General features: G+C 45.3%; 1 protein-coding gene across 2 annotated transcripts in view; it reads right to left on the reverse strand.

Annotated features, from left to right (window-relative positions):
• SGSM3 (small G protein signaling modulator 3) overlaps positions 1-13,212 on the reverse strand; it is a 42,987-nt gene extending 29,775 nt beyond the window's left edge. For both annotated transcript variants that reach the window (XM_011964166.1, XM_011964165.1), the window contains exon 1: positions 13,086-13,212. The gene's annotated coding sequence lies outside the window, so the exon portion shown is untranslated. The remainder of the gene's footprint in view (positions 1-13,085) is intronic.
• Between the last annotated feature and the right edge of the window lie 2,036 nt (positions 13,213-15,248).

The following is a 15,248-nucleotide window of genomic DNA, read 5'->3' on the forward strand; positions in this document are numbered from 1 at the left end:
CAGGATGGTCTCGATCTCCTGACCTCGTGATCCGCCTGACTTGGCCTCCCAAAGTGTTGGGATTACAGGCGTGAGCCACTGCGCTGGGCCGTTCCTACTGACTTCTATCTCACTTTACTAGTTGTGGGTGCCTTATTTATAAACTGAAAGCTCTTCAAGGGCTGAATCCTTATTAGCACCTAGTACAGTACTTAGGGATTTAATAAATGTTTGAAGTAGTAATCACCTGTTTCATGAGATATTTAATTACCTGTTTTATAACCTATATAAATATACCTTCCATAGTATTTCAGGACTTTGTGAAGAGATCTACCTTCACCTTTATACAGTGTTACAGTGGGAGCAAGAAGGCCTGGGCCTGACAACTTGCTCTGCCACTTAGCTGTGTGGCCAATTCATCTTCCATAACCTCAGCTTCCCTATCAGTAAAATTAGGATAACAGGTACCTGCAGAATAAGTGAAAAAGTTCTTAAAACCCCTAGCACATGCTTGGCATGGAGATCCTATTTTCCAAAGATGGGCTAACACAATATAACATATCTCCCATGCTCTTCTTCAAATGTGACGACACTTCTCCCATTGAATAGTGGGGTCCCATCCACTCCCCGTGAACCCAGGCAAACCTCTGTGACTTCCTCAACCAAGACAATATGGTGATACTGTGTAGCTTCTAAGGTTATGTCATAAAAATGTCATGCATTTTCATCTTGTTCCCTTGGGAGGTTAGCTCCTAGAACACACCTGCCATGCTGTGAGGTAGGTAAACATGGAGAGCTCACATATAGGTGCTCCAGCCAACAGTCCCAGGTGGGACCCAGCTGACAGCCACCATCAACCCCAAGACATGTAAGGAAACTTTAGAGATGACTCCAGTCCCGTCTAGCTGCAACTGCTTGAGATACCCCAGGAAAAACTACCTAGCTGAGCCCAACCAACCCCCCAGCAAGAGATAATAATAAAATGATTATTGTTGCTTTAAGCTGCTAAATTCTGGAGTGATCCTTATATAGCAATAGATAAATGAAAGATTTGGTGCTCAATATGTTGTAGATGTTAACATAATGCCATTTTAAATTTCAGTCTCAGGCCGGGCGTGGTGGCTCAAGCCTGTAATCCCAGCACTTTGGGAGGCCGAGGCGGGCGAATCACAAGGTCAGGAGATCGAGACCATTCTGGCTAACATGGTGAAACCCCGTCTCTCCTAAAAATACAAAAAACTAGCTGGGCGAGGTGGCGGGCGCCTGTAGTCCCAGCTACTCGGGAGGCTGAGGCAGGAGAATGGCGTAAACCCAGGAGGCGGAGCTTGCAGTGAGCCGAGATCGCGCCACTGCACTCCAGCCTGGGTGACAGAGCAAGACTGTCTCAAAAAAAAAAAAAAAAATTAAATAAATAAATAAATAAATAAATTTCAGTCTCCTCTCAACCCTTACTTTTTCGGACTGATGAATCCTAAACTTATCCTGACCTCACATGGCAGGCACCACTCTCATTCTTTAACATCATGAGTGCTTACTCTGTGTCAGACCCTAGGCTAGATCCATGTCTAGATCCTAGACAGGACAGTGAACAGAACAAAATCCTGACTTTGTGGAGCTTTTATTCTGATCTAGTAGAAAGACAAATAAAGCTATAATATAAAATAAGAATTATTATTTGAGACAGGATCTGACTTAGTCTGCCAGGCTGGAGTGCAGTGGGGTGATCCTGGCTCACTGCAACCTCTGCCTCCCGGGCTCAAACCATCCTCCCACTCCAGCCTCCTAAGTAGCTGGGACTAAGGCACATACCACCATGCCCGGCTAGTTTTGTATATATTTTTGGTAAAGACAGGGTTTTGCCATGTTGCCCAAGCCAGTCTTGAACTCTTGGCCTCAAGGAATCCTCCCACCTTGGCCTCCCAAAGTGCTGGTATTACTGGTATGAGCCACCAAGCATGGACCCAAGAATTATGAACTTATAACAAATTGCACAATAGTTTACATGTATGTTGTATAGTAACAAAGAGCTCTCATGCTTATTTATTATTTGTTCTTTTCCAGAAACTAAAGGACTCCAGTTATTTAGCTTCTAGATTTACCTTTTAAATTTGGAACAATAATATAATACTTCAGTTTGTATTTCCAATTCTTAAATGCACTATCTTGTATTGTTAACACACCTTGTAGCTGGGCATGGTGGCTCCTTCCTGTTATCCCAGCACTTTGGAAGGCCAAGGCAGGAGGATCACTTGAGCCCAAGAGTTCAAGGCCAGCCTGGGCAACACAGTGCAGCTTCATCGCTACAAAAAATTAAAAAAATTAGCTGAGTGTGGTGGCACACACCTGTAGTCCCAGATACTTGGGAGGCTCAGGTGGGAGGACCACCTGAGCCCTGGAGGTGGAGGTTGCAATGAGCCAAAATCATACCACTTCACTCCAACCTGGGCAACAGAGCGAGACCCTGTCTCAAAAAAAAAAAGAAAAGAAAAAAAAGGTTGTGCCTCTTTTCTGATGGCTTATATAGACTAGTAAAATGTTTCCATAACCTTTCCTAATTACTTGGTTCTTCCCAATATGGATGACTATCATGCTAAAACATTGCTTATGTGAATCAATGGGGGAAAAGATAATTTACAAAAATAGAAGCTGCAGCAACTTGTATTTTTAATTTATTAATTTATTTTTGAGCAGGGTCTTGCTTTGTTGTCCAGGCTGGAGGGAAGTGGTGTGATCACAGCTTACTGCAGCCTTGACCTCCCAGGCTTAAACAATCCTCCCACCTCAGCCTCCTGAGGAGTTAGGACTACAGGCACACACCACACGCCCTGCTAATTTTTTGTCACTGTTGTAGAGAGGGTCTTATTATGTTGCCCAGGCTGGTCTCAAACTCCTGGGCTAAAGCGATCATCCTACCTTGGCCTCCCAAAGTGCTGGGATTACAGGTGTGAGCCCGGCCTGTTTTTATGATTATAAAAGTTATAGGCTGGGCACAGTGGCTCACACCTGTAATGATCACTTGAGGCCAGGAGTTCGAGAGCAGCCTGGCCAACATGGTGAAACCCTGTCTCTATTAAAAATACAAGAATTAGCCAGATGTGGTGGCACGTGCCTGTAATCCCAACTACTCAGGAGGCTGAGGCAGGAAAATCGCTTAAATCTGGGAGGCAGAGGTTACAGCAAGCTGAGATAGTGCCACTGCACTCCAGCCTGGGTGACAGAGCGAGACTCTGTCTCAGGAAAAAAAAAAAAAATTATAGACACTCATGGTTTAAAAAAAAAAAAAAGCTAGAAAATGTACAATTAAGAAATGAGTAAAGAAATAAATGCCAAAATGTTTACTGATTATTCCTGAGTGGTACAGATAATTGTAATTACTTAATCACACACACATACAAATACACACACAGCATAAAAAAATGTTAATAGTCACACAAGAACATTTCCAGCACTGTATAAAGTTCTCTTGGACAGCACCTTACTACATTACACTGCTGCTCAGGACTAGGGTCTGTGGTAGGTACATTTAGTCTTTGTTCATGGGATCATAATTTCATTGACCAGACAGACACATAAAATAGCAAACAACCCAAGGCCAGTGAATGAGAGAGACCAGGCTGAGAACGATGACTAACACCTATAATCCCAGCACTTTGGGAGGTTGAGGCAGGTGCATCACTTGAGCCCAGGGGTTTGAGATCAGCCTGGGCAACATGAAGAAACCCATCTCTACAAAAAATACAAAAATTAGCTGGGTGTGGTGGTGCCCGACTGTAGTCCCAGATTACTCGGGAAGCTGAGGTGGCAGGATTGCTTGAACCTGGGAGGTGGAGGTTGCAGTGAGTGGAGATGGTGCCACTGTACTCCAGCCTGGGTGACAAAGTGAGACCCTGCCTTAATAAGAACAGAGACCACAAATATTATCAAAGTTCAAGGAAATAAAGAGATAACTACAGGTTGATATGGAAAAGCCTTCATGAAGGAGGGAGACATTTACTTAATAACGCACTGAGAGATATGCATATTCTGCAGCAGTCACTGCATGGGCCTGAACTGAGCAAGACTGAGGGGGACCACAGTTTAACAGAGATAAACAATCCAACAGTCAGTCACCCTCCACCCCACATCTTTCACTAACTAGCTGTGTTACATAGGGACCTCTGGTCCTTATGAAGGAGTGATCTCAGACTTCTAGTCTTAAAATGCTGTGATCCAAAAGGAAGAGGAAAAGAGAAAGGCACCGGCGAGTAAGGGAAGCAACGGAGAAAAGGTACAAAGTGGACAGCATGAGCTGGATATTCTCCTAGAACACAAAGCAGACCCAATGGTGACTCTGTGTTGAGGAAATACTCATTCAATCAACATATGTTTACTGAGTGCCTATTATGTACCAGGCACTGTGTTTTAAGTGCTGGGAACACAGAAGTGCTCAAAATAGAAATCCTTTCTTTTAAAGTCCCAGCATTCTAGAGGGGAAAGAAGTGACTTAAAAAATTAATAAGAGACCATATTGTATGTCAGATGAATAGTGCTATAGAGTAAAATGAGGCAGGAAGAGCAATAAGCACTTTCAGGAGCTGCGATTCTAAATTAGGTGGCCAGGGGAGGCTCAGTAAGAAAAATCTGAGTAAACACTTGAAGAAGATGAGGGGCTGACGGAAGCAGAGGTCTGAAGCAAAGAGCAGCACATAGGTGCTGAAGCAGGAATATAAGGGACTAGGTTGGAAAAGTGAGGAAAAGCAGGTAAATCTTCTAGAAAGAACTCTAGGTCTCGGAGTCTGCAGATTTAGATTTCAATCAGAGAATCATTATCTCAGAATTGGAGAGAACTTTACAGTTCATTCAGTACAACAACCCATTAGATTATTATTATTGGTTTTCTTCTGTTTTTTGAGACAGAGTCTCACTCTGTCGCCCAGGCTGGAGTGTAGTGTGTGACCTTGGCTCACTGCAACCTCCGCCTCCCAGGTTCCTCTCCTGCCTCAGCTTCCTGAGTAGATGGGATTACAGGCATGCGCCACCACACCCAGCTAATTTTTTCTATTTTTGGTAGAGACGGTGTTTTGCCATATAGGCCAGGCTGGTCTCGAACTCCCACACTCAAGTGATCTGCCCGCCTTAGTCCCCCAAAGTGCTAGGATGAATGACAGGCATCAGTCACTGCGCCCAGCCATATTATAGTTATTAATACACACAGGATCTTGCTCTGTCACCCAGGCTGGAATGCAGTGGCACTATCACAGCTCACAACCTCAAACTGCGGGTCTCCCAAGTAGCTAGGACTACAGGCACACACCACCATGCCTGGCTAATTTTTCTTATTTTTTTGTAGAGATGCTAGTCTTGCTATGTTGCCCAGTGTAGTCTCAAACTCTTGGCCTCAAGGGATCATCCTGCCTCAGCCTCCCAAAGCAGTGGAATTACAGGCATGAGCCACCACATCCAGTCCCCATTAGATTACTAAACCCGTATTACTCCTCCCAGGTGACCATCTTGTCTTGGCTTGAACAATTTAGTGGATGTATCTATCTCCACGTACGAAGACAGTCTGTCACCCGTGGAAAGCCCTGCCTTAGGCTTTAACGTGGGCAGAAATACGTTTGCTAGTAGTATCTCCTCTTTGGTCTTTTTAGGGGTACTTTGTATTCTACAAACTTCAGACATCTGAAGATACTCAGATCTTCTCCAAGATTTCTCTCCTCTTCACGTTAAACTTAGCTGATTTTAACTTTTTTTTTTTTTTTGAGACAGGGTCTAGCTCTGTCACCTAGGCTGGAGCGCAGTGGCGCGATCACAGCTCACTGCAGCCTTGACCTCCCGAGCTCAAGTGATCTTCCCACCTCAGCCTCCCAAGTAGCTGGGACTACAGGCACATGCCACCATGCCCAGCTATTAATAATATTTTAAGTTTTTTTGTAGGGACAGGTTCCCACTATGTTGCCCAGGCTAGTCTCAAACTCCTTAGCCCAGTGGATCCGCCTGCCTTGGCCTCCCAGAGTGTTGGGATTCCAGGCGTGGGCCACTGCACCAGGCCTAGTTTAACTCTTACATGACATGATCTCATGCCATGTAAAGTAAGTTAAGGGTGTCTCAGCTGCAAGCTACCAAAACTGACTTTGGGTAACTTAAGTTATGAAAGACAGGAATATACTGGAAGGATATGCAGTAGGACACAGAACTGAGGAAAAGCTGAAGACTCAGGTGGTTGAAAACAACAGCAGCTCTAGTGCCCAGATACTAGGAATTAGCCTGTGGTTGTGATGAAGGAGCTGCAACTGTTTACTGAACTTTTGTTACTGTGTCATTCAAATTTAATTCAAATTAAAGGAGGAAAGCATCTATTTGCCTAACATCTGTTGGCCTGACCTGGGCCATGTGCCTACCACCTAGTTGGTCAGGGATGAACTGTTCTTCAAAGCAAAATTGAGCTGTTATCCCCAGAAGAACCTGGATTGGATGCTGGACAGGCCAAAAAAACTTATGTCTACTAAATTCTCTCAAAATGTGATGCTTCAAATTCCACATGATCTAGATACAGAGGAGCAACACCAGGGTACTGTCTCCACACATGCTGCACGACTGGGAAAGTGACCAAATGCGTGCCTGCTTCCTGCCAGACAGTGATGCTCACAAACATATTTGGTTGTTCCTATGACAATCAAAGAAAATGATTGCAAAATGCTTTATAAACTTGAAGCTAACTGTAGTACTTAATACAGTAAATGCTTGTCACAGCCATTTTATATAGATTTTATTTAATCTTCAAAACTACTCTATTTCGGCCGGGCGCGGTGGCTCAAGCCTATAATCCCAGCACTTTGGGAGGCCGAGACGGGCGGATCACGAGGTCAGGAGATCGAGACCATCCTGGCTAACACGGTGAAACCCCGTCTCTACTAGCAATACAAAAAACTAGCCGGGCAAGGTGGCAGGCGCCTGTAGTCCCAGCTACTCGGGAGGCTGAGGCAGGAGAATGGCGGGAACCTGGGAGGCGGAGCTTGCAGTGAGCTGAGATCCGGCCACTGCACTCCAGCCTGGGTGACAGAGCGAGACTCCGTCTCAAAAAAAACAAACAAAAAAAAAAAACAAAAAAAAACTACTCTATTTCTTGATTATATGCTAAATTAAAAAAACCAAAAAACTATGAAGGTGGAGATTATGAGCATAAACTCTCGAGTCAGACTAAGTTCAAATCCTGACTCCACTCCTCCAATCTTCAGCAAGTTACTGTTTCTGTGACTGTTGCCTCACCTGTAAATGGGCATAATACTAACGATACATAGGGTTGATGTGAGGATTGTGAGTTAATATAAGTAAAATTCTTAGAACTGTAACTGGTATATATAGCAAACACCTAATACGTATTAGCTATCATTATGAGTAGCACTAATTATTCCATTTTTGCAGGTGACAGAAATGAGGCATCAGAGAGATAACTAGTAAGTTCTCAAAGTTTATAATGTTAAAGCCAGGCCGGGTGCAGTGGCATGCACCTGTAATCACAGCAACTCATGAGACTAAGGTAGGAGGATCTCTTGAGCCCAGGAGTTTGAGGTTTCAGTGAGCTATGATCCTGCCACTGCACTCCAATCTGGGCAACAGAGCAAGACCCTGTCAATCAGTCAAGCACACAGGCAAGCAAGGAAGCAAGCAGGAGTACCAGAAGTTGAACTTCATTGTTGGTGCTCCTGACTACCATACTGTTTCCAAAAGACAAAAAAAAAAAAAAAAGGGGGTAATTGGACTTTAACCCTATACTCAAGTCACGTAATTAAGGATATTTACAAACGAAATTCAAACACAAGAGAGGGAAAAGGGAAATGATCTTTTTTTTTTTTTCCTAGTTTTTTGAGACAGGGTCTCCCTTTGTCACCCGGGCTGGAGTGTGTGGTGTGATCATGGCTCACTACAACTTCAATCTCCTGAGCTCAAGTGATCCTCTTGCCTCAGCCTCCTGAGTAGGTGGGACCACAAGCACGCACCACCATGTCTGGTTATTTTTTTTTTTTTTTTTTTTGAGACGGAGTCTCACTCTGTCACCCAAGCTGGAGTGCAGTGGCACGATCTTGGCTCACTGCAAGCTCCGCCTCCCGGGTTCATGCCATTCTCCTGCCTCAGCCTCCCGAGTAGCTGGGACTACAGGCGACCGCCACCTCGCCCGGCTAATTTTTTGTATTTTTTAGTAGAGACGGGGTTTCACCGTGTTAGCCAGGATGGTCTCGATCTCCTGACCTCGTGATCCGCCCGTCTCGGCCTCCCAAAGTGCTGGGATTACAGGCTTGAGCCACCGCGCCCGGCCATATCTGGTTAATTTTTAGAAACTTTTTGGAGAGGCAGGGTCTCACTATGTTGCTCAGGCTGGTCTTGACCTCCTGGGCTCCAGTGATCCTTCCATCTTGGCCTCCCAAAGTACTGGGATTACAGGCATAAGTCACCATGCCCAGCCTGTTTCATGTCTTTAGAATGCTAGCTTGTAGGCTAACTAAATATCTAGAGAAGGCTGAGAAAAGTCACATCATTTTGTTGTAGTGAAAAAAAAAAATTATTTTTGTCTTAACTGGAAATTATACCCTTTCCAATTGGGGGTGTCAATCTCTTTTTTTTTTTTTTTTTTTTTGAGACAGAGTTTTGCTCTTGTCACCCAGGCTGGAGTGCAATGGCACGATCTCGGCTCACTGCAACCTATGCCTCCCAGGTTCAAGTGATTCTCCTGCCTCAGCCTCCTGAGTAGCTGGGATTACAGGCACCCACCACCACACCCAGCTAATTTTTCTATTTTTAGTAGAGGCGGGGTTTTACCATGTTGTCCAGGCTAGTCTCAAACTCCTTACCTCAGGTGATCCGCGCACCTGAGCCTCCCAAAGCACTGGGATTACAAGTGTGAGCCACCATGATCGGCCTATCAATCTAATTTCTGATGTTACTCTTGTTGATAAAGCTGTTTAATTATTCCAAAGAAGTTAACCTCCCAAAACAATTTATATCATTAGTAGAGAGAAAAACAAATACAAAACACGTATCATACTTAGAAAAAGCATAAATGTTTACAACTGCAAAAGAGGCATGGTAGAAGAGACAGTTAACAGTGCCTACTGAAAAGAGGTGAATGTATCTCTCCCCATGGATAAATGGTGAGCATAAATTAGTAAGCCTAAATTTTCAAAAAGGGGAGGTGATTATATATGATTATATATGTAGCATTCAAACAATGGTGCTGTCAAAAATCAGTTCATAAGCCACACTGAAAACCTAGCCTTTTCAGTCATATGTTACTACTGATAGTACTAGTACCATGTGTTTGAGACAAGGTCTCATTCTCTTCCCCAGACTGGAGTGCGGTGGTACAAACATGGCTCACTGCAACTTCGACCTCCTGAGCTGAGCCCAAGCAATCCTCCTGCCTCAGCCTCCCAAGTAGCTGGGACCACAGGCACACATCACCATGACTGGCAATTTTATTTTTTTGGTCAAGATGGCATCTTGCCATGTTGCCCAGACCGGTGTTGAACTCCTGGACTCAAGCAGTCCTCCTACCTTGGCCTCCCAAAGTGCTGGGATTACAGGCGTAAACCACCGTATTGGGCCCCTTTCAACAGATATTTATTGCTCACCTACCACTGTTCTAGGAGACGGGGTGAGGTGGTGAACAACACAAAACCCCTACTTTCATAGAGCTTACAATGCAGGCAAGTATTACAAAGAAGGAACTGTGGTTCAGTTACCAGGTCTGTCAGACTCTAAAGCCTATACTGTATCTTTCAACCATGTCATCTCTCAGTGGATACAGCTTTTCCCTAAAAGTATATGCCTAAGCACGCAGTCTTGACACTACACTCTAGACCAATTTAAGCTTTCTCTCTCTGTTGGCAGTCCAGTGACATCTTCGCAATAAAGTATTCCTTCCCCAACTCTCAAACTATAAAAACTGCCCTATGGGCCGGGTGCGGTGGCTCACGCCTGTAATCCCAGCACTTTGGGAGGCCAAGTCAAGCAGATCACGAGGTCAGGAGATCGAGACCATCCTGGCTAACATGGTGAAACCCTGTCTCTACTTAAAAAAATACAAAAAATTAAATGGTGGCGGACGCCTGTAGTCCCAGCTGCTCCAGAAGCTGAGGCAGGAGAATGGAGTAAGTAAACCCGGGAGTCAGAGCTTGCAGTGAGCCAAGATCACGCCACTGCACTCCAGCCTGGGTGACAGAGAGAGACTCCATCTCAGAAAAAAAAACAAAAAAGAAAAGAAAAAAAACCCCACCTTATCAGGCCAGGTGTGGTGGCTCACGCCTGTAATCCCAGCACTTTGGAAGGCCAAGGCAGGCGGATCACAAGGTCAAAGATGAAGACCATCCTGGCCAACATGGTGAAACCTCATCTTTACTAAAAATACAAAAATTAGCTGGGTGTGGTGGCGCGCACCTGCAGTCCCAGCTACTCGGGAGGCTGAAGCAGGAGAACTGCTTGAACTTGGGAGGTGGAGGCTGCAGTGAGCCGAGATTGCCCCACTGCATGCTAGCCTGGTGATAGAGGGAGACTCTCTCAAAGAAAAAAAAAAAAAACCACCACAACTGCCCTATCAGTGGTAAACATATACTGACATGTATAAACTACCCTCTCTCATTAATCCCTAAACTACCAGAGGGCAAGAACCATGTCTTAGCCATCTTTATAAGTCTAGAAGATGATATACACAGTAGATATTCAATAAATCGTTGAGAGGAATTCATGAGAGTAGTTTCAACAGAGTTGAGGGTAGAAGCCAGACTGCAATGAACAAAGCAGTAAATATTAGAAGAATGTAGAGTCTGCTTAAGGACAAGTCTAGAAAGGAAAAGCAGGAGAAACGGTAGTAATTTGAAGGGAAATATCACAGGGAAGTTTCATCTAGTTTTAAGAATCAGAAATACTTGAACACAGTTGTTGATAAGGTAGTACAGCAGTTAAAAGAGAGGAGTTTAGAGTCAGGTAGACTTAAATTCTGTGTTTGGAAAGCAGAAGGCATTCAGTAAATGGTTTCAATGATTATTACTACAGGTAGGAGCCTGCACTCTGGTGTTCTAACCCCTCCCACATATCCTGTGCTCCAGTCTAGATTCCCTAAGTCTGTGTATAATATGTGATGGCAAAGAAACAGGATCTTTTTTTCTTCTGTAACACTCATTGCGCTATTCCCATTTCCCTGTGACAGTCTGCATGAGCTCATGAATGGCTGCTGTGGAAAATTACTGACGTCACCAGCTGAATAACAGGTTATCTGGAGAGTAAGCAGATGAAACTGACGTTAAATTATCAAATGTACAAGATTTTGGGCTCCTGCCAAAACCTTCATTGAGAACTAAGAGAAAAACTGAAAACAGACAGCTTTTTTTAAGCTTCTGAGCCAGCAGGCTGTTCCTACATCCACTCTAGGGACAGAAAGATGGCTGTAAAATAAAAGAGATGATTATCTCCTCACTTCCCTTCTCAATATTTCACCCTCTCAGGTTCATTTCTGTGAGGTTCTACCCCAGTTCACTTTTCTATCAACCTGATATGTTTCCAAATTCATGAGGTATGCGTTTTTATATTGAAGCAACTGTTTGTTTACAGCCTTTTAATGTTCTGGTCATGGGTTATGTTCACCTGTTACCCATATCTGATCAACAGACACCTCATCCTCTCCCCTCCCTCCCAGACCACAAACCTCCACGCTTAAAAAGGGACAGGGAGAAGAACTAAAGCTCAGGCTACTGTGATAATTAGGGATGAAAAAGCTGCATTCACTTAGGATTATCAAAAGCCAGGACAAATTAATCCGGCCTGGCGCAGTGGCTCACGCCTGCAATCCCAGCACTTTGGAAGGCCCGAGGCGGGCGGATCACCTGTGGTCAGGAGTTCGAGACCAGCATGGCCAACATGGTGAAAAACCCCCGTCTCTACTAAAAATATAAAAATTAGCCGGGCGTGGTGGCGGGCGCCTGTAGTCCCAGCTACTCGGGAGGCTGAGGCAGAAGAATCCCTTGAACCTGGGAGGCGGAGCTTGCAGTGAGCCGAGGTCGCGCCACTGCACTCCAGCCCGGGCAACAAGAGCGAAACTCCGTATTAAATTTTAAAAAAAGAAAGAAAAAAAAAAGAATTACAAATTAATCACCAAGAAGATAAATATGTAGAACAAAGATGTAATTCAGTTATTTAGAGTGCAGAGAGAATTGGAACTAAAAGAGATGAGCAAGAAAAGTGGGAAGTGTATGTACTTACAAACCTAATCACAAAACTGTCACAAAAACTACGAGTAAATGAGTCGAAGTTGAAAATGCAGTTTTTGTGAAGCAGAGTCTGATTGGATTTGAATTTACTAAGAAAGAATAAGAAGGGTGTGGAATATTCCAGGACATCTCTATCCCACCACAGAACCAAAAAAAGCCATCAACCCACCCCAACTGGGCTGCGCGAGACTGGAAGATACGCTAGTCACCCAGTCACTCAAAACCTTTGAAACATCTTTATTTTTCTCTCCGAATAAAAAAGAGCCTAGATCAGTAAACTAAGTATGAGAATAATTTTCAAAATTCCAATCCTAACCACACCGGGTGATTCTGGCTAACGTATGCCTCAGTTTCCCCCGTGCTAAAATGCAAACACACCTGTGTTCCGAGTCTCGGCCTGGATCCGAGCCCGGGTTCTGCACCTGAATCTGAATCTCAAAGGGAAAGCCTCAAGTTAAACCTGAGGAGGAGTCTGCAGCTGTCCCCGTGCCGGAGCCAGCCAGGCTTTTTAAAAAAGCCCCCCCGCATCAGGCGCGGTTTCTGTAAAACCGCTCCCGGCTGCCAGCGCGGTGGATTCCGGTTCCCGCCCCGAACCCCTGAGGTGGCCTCGGCCGTCTAGGGTCGGCCGGTCCGGGGTACGCAGCCGACCTCTCCGCCCCTCCGCGTCCCCGGCCCCCATTCCACCCGCGACGCGAGTAAGGTCGGCCCGGCAGCTCTCCGGCCCGAGGCGGTGCTTCTCTCTCGTGGGCGCCTTCGGCCCGTACGTCCCTCAGTCAGACAGTCCGACCACAAACGCCCCGCAACCCCAGCCTGAGGGGAACTTGTGGACGCCGTTCAGTCTCCGCTGACTCCTGTCCCCGCACTCACCTGCCCCACAGGCCACCTCACCGCCAATCCGGGTCAGGTTAGCAGCTTCCCCGCTGGCACCCAGTCAGCGCTCAGCAGCGCCTCAGCGCACGCGTGGCGGGGCGGAGCATAGGCGGCCGCGGGTCATGCTGGGGGCTGTAGTCGTTCCCGCCCACTTGGCGGGACGCGGCCAGGAGCTTTGCGTCCGCGTCCCCAAGGCCCGCAGGCACAGCGATGCTTTTGAAGTCTCAGCAACCCTCACATCCACCCAGGCTTCATCATACCTTTCTAGGGACTCCTAACCCTTGTGCTTCCACTAAAGCTATGTTTACAAACATCAGGCTCTCCCGGTTCTTAAATGAAACTGAGCACCAGCCAGGGAAAGAGGGCATTAAGTGTCCAGGTGTCTGACTTCAACTGAGGAGACATTTCATCAGTTGCCCCATGTTCTGCCCAGAACCTTCCATCTGGGTAGTTTTGATGCTGGTGTCTGCGTGAGTTTAAACCAATCTTAAAGAAAATACAACAGCCTGGGTTAACATAGTGAGACCCTGTCTTTACAAAAAATTAGCCAGGTGTGGTTGTGTGTGCCATAGTCCCAGCTACTCAAGAGGCTGAGGTGAAGGATCACTTGAACCAGGAAATCGAGGGTGCAGTGAGCTGTGGTCACACCACTGCACTCCAGCCTGGGCGACAGAGCGAGATCTTGTCTTTTATATATATATATATATACATCTACATTATATATATATAAATGTACATTTAACATGTTTTCCAGTGAACATGCAGACCACCCAATACGTCAAAGTAAAATTCTACATGGGAAAATCAGATTACAGAGTTGCATACAAGTGTGTAAATACAAAAACAAAGAACGGAAAAGGAAAGAAGACAGAGATGCACCAACAAATGCACCCATTCAAAGAGTCCAGGAAGAAACCAGGTCAAATCGCCAATCACTGGAGATCATTAGTCTAACAATTGTTAGGACAGGAAGAAGACTGTTACCTTATTTCCTTATTTTCTATGAGGAAATGTATTAACTAAAATCCATGGTAACCTATATCCCCAATATCTGTTATGTAATATAAATTCTCACATTAGATAAACTGATAGTAGTTGCTGCCTCTAAGTTGCCCATACCAGAGAAGGAAGTAGACAGAATATCTGGTCAGAGTCCAATGACTTAATTTCCTTGTTTCAGACTTATCATTTCAAGATTTTTTTTTTTTTTTTTTTGAGACTGAGTCTCGCTCCATTGCCCAGGCTGGAGTGCAGTGGCATGATCTTGGCTCACTGCAACTTCTGACTCCTAGGTTCAAGCAATCCTCCTGTCTCAGCCTCCCAAGTAGCTGGGACTACAGGCGCCTGCCACCATGCCCGGCTAATTGTTTGTATTTTTAGTAGAGATGGAGTTTCACCTTCTTGGTCAGGCTGGTCTTGAACTCCTGACCTCAGGTGATCCACCTGCCTCAGCCTCCCAAAGTGCTGGGATTACAGGCGTGAGCCCACCACTGCACCTGGCCCTTTTCAAGATTTTTTAAAGAGATGAATAGAGTAACTCTTTCTGGCAGTTGAGCAAATGGCTCTATGCTATCCCCACTTGCTTGCTATACTAGCCTATATTCAGAATTTGGTTTTCAGAATTGCCTTCTATTGTTTTTCCCAATAGGTTGAGCTCTTCTCTTAGGTTGGCTTTAAGTGACAAGTTCTCGCTATGTCACCCAGCCTGGACTGAACTCTTGGGCTCAAGTGACCCTATTGCCTCAGTTTCCCAAGTAGCTGGGACTGCAAGTGTGCATCATCTCAACCTGCTTTTCTGGCTACTTTTAGATAAAACTGGAACCGATTCAGCCTCTTCTCCCTCACAACATTCCTAACTAGGCAGTCTTCCAGCTTCTGCCTGACCTGGGGGATTGAGGGTGAATTGCTAATCTCAGTGGTTCCAATGTCTGGCCCCAAGCCAATCTCAGAGCCTTAATAATGGGTATTGATCTCAGTGTCTCTTGGGGCAACACACAATCAAGTCACTCTTCCTCCACACGGCAATATTTGAAGTGCTGACAAGTTTTCTCCTGTATAGGATAAAGAGCCCTAACATTCCTCCAGAAGATCTTTTTGGAGGTTCGCTCTCCAGGTCATCTCTGTTCCTCAGACTGGGTATCCAAAATTGAACGCAATGCC

The sequence above is a fragment of the Colobus angolensis genome, unplaced genomic scaffold (genome assembly GCF_000951035.1).
Source record: "Colobus angolensis palliatus isolate OR3802 unplaced genomic scaffold, Cang.pa_1.0 Scaffold65, whole genome shotgun sequence".
Lineage (NCBI taxonomy): Eukaryota > Metazoa > Chordata > Mammalia > Primates > Cercopithecidae > Colobus > Colobus angolensis.